The following is a 5,413-nucleotide window of genomic DNA, read 5'->3' on the forward strand; positions in this document are numbered from 1 at the left end:
TGCAAGACTAACAGCGTTAACCAATAGACCGTCATGTGCATACAGCTCTAATTCTCGTCATTCGACAAGACCTAATACGTGACAAACGTTCAGAGTATGCAACTGAAGCATAGTTGGTCCATTCCTCAGGCTCTACAGGAAGGACTGCTCTGATACCATAATGTAACACCCTAACTACCAAAGCTCACGCTTCCGGCTGCGTAACTCTGATAGCTCGGACATTATGACAACACTTATACTATTTAATACTAAAATATGAGCCTGTTTAAAACTTTAATCCATAATACCGCTCCAAAATTACTTTCGTTCGATAACATACATCCATAGATACCATACAACTTACAAAAGCTCATCAAGAGTACATCCATATATATATACATACATATATATAAATAATACTACAAATATTACCCAATACAATTCTTATCCCTCTTACAGAATATATCAAGGTAAAGGCGAGGGTACAAAAATAATAATCTAAAGCAATACAGAGCATCTCAACAACAATTAAATAAACTCTTCATGACTTCTGCGCCCATCTCCTGAAAGGGGAAAAATATAGGGGTGAGAACATCATCCTCGAAAGGGTTCTCAGTAGAGGGTTTTTGGGAATTACTGTAATAGGATACGTGAAGATAAACCATACCAGTGATTAATAACCGTCCTATGCCTCCTTTCAAAAACAATAGTTTACAATAAAAGTAAAGTCGAAAATCCTTTCTGAAAGAGGAACCGTTCAATTCTCAAAACATCAAAAGCCTTTCAAAAAGGTTTATCTATATTGAACCAAAATAGCCCTTCATAGTTTTCCAAACCAGAAACATAAAACCGGAATCAATCATCGGTCCATCTCAATCCAACCACGGCCCTAGGCCCAAGCAATCCAACCATCAATCAAATCACCACAATCCAACAGAGTCCCAGTTGCAAACGCAGATAGGGAGTTCAAGCACAAACAAATAATTACAGCAAGTAGAACAATTAGCAGTTAATCACAAAGGCAAACCATGTACAATATGCATACCCAAACAATGTCACATAGATGCATATGATGCATGCATGTCCTAGTGGCTGATGATATCATCTGTCGGTTACCAAGCCAACCCGACGTGTCCGGTAGCTAACCCGGACACAGTCTCTCTGTTGCGCATTATTATCATTAGAGGGTATCTGCGCCCTGTCGCCATTAGAGGGTATCTGCGCCCTGTTGCCATTAGAGGGTATCGGTGCCCTGTCACCCTTACAACTAGAGAGAAAACACAAGCATACTCGCATACAACATTCATCTCAGCCATCCGGCTTAAATTCATAATTCATTCAATTACATACATGCATTGTACTCAACCATGGATCACCATCCATCTCAACCATCCGGCTCACGTCTCAATCCAGAACCAGCCAATTTATCAATAAATACAGCCCTTCGGCTTAAATTCATAATTCATAATCAGCCATACGGCTCACAACTCATTCGGCAATCAGCCATAGTTCAATAGCATACACAGCCATTCCGGCTCATAACAAAATAGCACTTCTACCATTCGACATCACAAAATTCATAAAACCGGCATTTAAGCCATAAATCACTTTTCTCAAGCCATTTCACTTTGAAATCAAATTTCAACTCTTTTCAGCCTTGGCTTTAAAGATCTCATTTCTCAATTCATCTCAGGCTCATAAGCCAAATTTACTCAAGGTGAGTTCCTTTTTTTTTTTTAAAACAAAGCCACTCTCGTCATTCTCTTTCCAAAACTTCTAAAAACCATGGCAAGTTAATGATTTATTTCAAAGTATCCAAAATCACCCACCCAATAGTGGAATCTCATAACAAAAGTTTCTCGGCAGAGTCCCAAGTCTTTAGGGAAGATCAACTTACATCAATTCCTTAAAATTCATTGAAACTCTTAAAATCATAGATTCTCGATTCAAGTAAATAAAACTGAATTTATTATGAAACCGAACCGTACAAAATCACAAGTTCCAACCCGGTCCAAAAATCAACTTAGTTGAAACGGGATCGGTTCATTTGAATCAAACCGCTTTCAGATTTCTTTTTGGACCCCATTTTTCTAACTCTTCCAAAATGCCTCAAACTTGATTACTCAATCAAAAGTATAGGTTTCTTTAAAAATCACTAAAAGCTCCTTTTTATATTGATATCAATATTAGAGCATCATTCTTTCCTTCAGTGATTCAAACGGTAAAAATAGTTCATTTCTAAATGAGCTAAACTCAACGCATAAAGTTCACTAAATAAATTAAGCTTGAAAACATAAATATCCTCTTAGTAAATCAAATAATACAATTTCTCAAATCCAACCCTTTTTAAATAACCTTTCAAACAAGACTAAGATTTTATAGAAATTTCGGCAGCACCTCCCCTAAAACTTGGACTTTTGCCATCAAGTTCGGGTCCTAACTAAACCGTTCCTCATTCCTTTTCAGCAACACAAAACCAAAAATCAATTCAAAGCATGCTAAATCCAACAATCGCCTCAGTGGCGTATCTCAAGGATACTATTTCAAAATTAACTCAATATCAATCGATTTAACTCATTTCCAAGGCTTTAAAGAAACGGCTCAATAACAAATCGTTTGTCCAAAACCGAATTAATTAAAGTAAACCAGGCTTGATTTAAAAGTGCATTCGAATTTTCAAATCATCAAAACAATTAACTCAAATCAAATCAATCCTCAGCGGATTAAACTCAGATTTCAAATCTTTAAAGAATCAACTTTAAAACATTACATTTCACAAAGCCGCACAACAATTCAGCCAAACCAACATCCATAATCATTCGAGTCAATCAGATAATACATAAGGCAGATACAATCACCAAATACACAATATCTCATATCAGTATCCATATGTAATAATTCCAATACATAAAACATAGTTTTTGGAAAGCGCCCCTACCTCAAAACGTAATTCCATAACCCAAATGCCTCATCAAGTCCTTTTCGTCTCAAACCAAACTGACGGCAACCAAAACCTCAGCTCCAAGCCACTTTCGCAACAGTCTCAACAACTCTAATCGCAACATACAACAACCGAACTCAATCTCAGCAATTAACGCCACAACCTCAGCGTATGATAACAAAACAGTAACAAAAGGGCTTTCAAATCGAAACGCTTACCGAACCGAAGAAGGAGCGGCTGAACCGAAACAGCGGCAGTCTCCGAACCGATTCGGCGGCAACCTGGCAGTCAGCCCCAAGCAGCAGCGGCGATCTGAACCACACATAGTGAGAATGAAGTTCCAGGAAACTCAATAGAAGGGAAACTCAACTTAAAAGCCTTATCGGCAATGGAGCTCGGTGGCGGCAGCGGCGTTCCTGGCAGTTGAGGCTCGGCCAGAAGCTCCGGCGGTGATCCCGGAAGTCACAGAACACTCCCGGAGGCCAGAATCACAGAGATGCAGGTCCCTTCTCCGGTCAGATCCAACGACCGTACGAGGATCAGCCCAACTCGCGACGCCATTTCCTCTTCCCTTCATGCTTGACGGCAGCAGACCTAGCAGGAAAGGGACCCTCGGCGTGGCAGTCGGTGGCGCGTCGGCAGCGACTGGACGCAGCTCCTCCAGCTCGCGTTTCCTTCTCTCCCAGCGTCACCCGGTCTCGGCCTTCCTCCTCCTTCGAGTTCAACGAAAAAAGACCCGCAGCGGCACTGTGCTTCTTCCACGATTGCGGGCCGACGGTGGCGCAGCAATGAGGACGACAACGGAAGCCTCCAGACACGGCCCTTTCCTCTCCTTGCACGCTCCTCTCTCTCGGTTCTCCATCATCGGCGACAAGGACGGCGCAGTGAGGATGCGATGGGCGGTTGTGGAACGCAGCTTGTGGTGAGGTACGGTAAGGACGATTGGTGGCGCGGTGAGCCTCCTTCCCCCTCCACGCCGGCGAACCTTCTTCCTTCTCCCTCAATTTCCTTTTCTGCTTCTATTTCCTTCCTTTCATGGAAAAGGAGAAAGGAAACCGTGCGTATTGTGGCTGCTGGGGTATTGGGAAACAACGGGTAACCAGGTAGGGTTTTAGGGTTAGGGTTTTATTTTCAAGAATTGGGGTTAGGGGAATTTTTGTAATTTCACTTAAAAATAGGTATAATGTAGTAATTAGAAATAAATTATAATCCAACAATAATAGTGTATAAAAATACTATTTTCTCATCAATTTCACACTTTATTTTTAATAAAATGTCCAAATCCAAAATTTAGAAATAATATAATTAATTTCTCTATTTTCCAAAATAGCAATATCAATATATTAAAATATTGATTATTTAGTCCATATCATATAAAATCCTTATTATTTCATAACTATCAACTTTATAATTTAAATATAGCAAATAACCCAATAATTATAAAATTGGATAATAATCATAACTCGTCTCAAATCCAATAAATCAAAAATTGCCTTAATTATCTCTAAAATAATTTCTAAAATTAAGGCTATAAATAACTATATGATTTGAGACTTACTCATAAAAAGACTTTTCAAAGGTTTTGGGTCTTATACTAAGGCAGTATCCACTGAACTTAGTCCTCCAGAACAAGTTGCGGAACTCAATCAGCAATTATGTTTTCTAACAAAACAGCTAGCAGAATTCAAAGAAATGCTACAAGAAACCAAAGATGCTAACCAGAATATGGAAAAACAATTAAATCAGACAAAACAGAAGTTATCCAAATAGATAATAGAAGAGTGCCAAGCTGTTCATTTAAGGAGTAGAAAGACATTAAATACCTCAACTCAAAGCAGCAAAAAGCCGAGAAAGGAACAATTGACAGAGGATGAGCAAATCACTGCCCAAAATCCCTTTGAGGACAGTAAGAGCCCTGAGAGGAATACTTCTGGCGTTCAAACGCCAGAAAAGGGTAAAGAATTGGCGTTAAACGCCTAGTGGATGCCCACTTCTGGCATTCAAATGCCAGAAAAGGGGGAAAACTGGCGTTAAATGCCCAGTCCATGTGCAGTTCCGGCGTTCAAATGCCAAAAAAGGGGGAAAATATGGCGTTAAACTCCCATCCATCCCCCAATCCTGGCGTTCAAACACCAATGAGGGATCAGACACCTGCAAGTGCTGATAGTAACCCCTCTAAGAAGGCTTCTCCAACCACCTCTGTAGGAAATAAACCTGCAGTAACTAAGGTTGAGGAATATAAAGCCAAGATGCCTTATCCTCAGAAACTCTGCCAAGCAGAACAGGATAAACAATTTGCCCAATTTTTAGACTATCTCAGGACTCTTGAAATCAAGATTCTGTTTGTAGAGGCACTTGAGCAAATACCCTCTTATGCTAAGTTCATAAAAGAGATCTTAAGTCATAAGAAGGATTCGAGAAAAACTGAAAAAGTTTTTCTCACTGAAGAATGCAGTGCAATCATTCTGAAAAGCTTACCAGAGAAGCTTAAAG

At 39.7% G+C, this 5,413-nt stretch overlaps 1 long non-coding RNA gene across 1 annotated transcript; it reads right to left on the reverse strand.

Annotated features, from left to right (window-relative positions):
• Nucleotides 1-339: 339 nt before the first annotated feature.
• On the reverse strand, nt 340-4,030 carry LOC112796911 (uncharacterized). Its single transcript, XR_003199461.2, has 3 exons — nt 3,139-4,030; nt 2,918-3,031; nt 340-542 (listed from the first exon to the last, which is right to left on the reverse strand). It is a non-coding gene; the product is annotated as an uncharacterized lncRNA (long non-coding RNA).
• Nucleotides 4,031-5,413: the final 1,383 nt, after the last annotated feature.

This window comes from Arachis hypogaea, chromosome 4 (assembly GCF_003086295.3).
Source record: "Arachis hypogaea cultivar Tifrunner chromosome 4, arahy.Tifrunner.gnm2.J5K5, whole genome shotgun sequence".
NCBI lineage: Eukaryota > Viridiplantae > Streptophyta > Magnoliopsida > Fabales > Fabaceae > Arachis > Arachis hypogaea.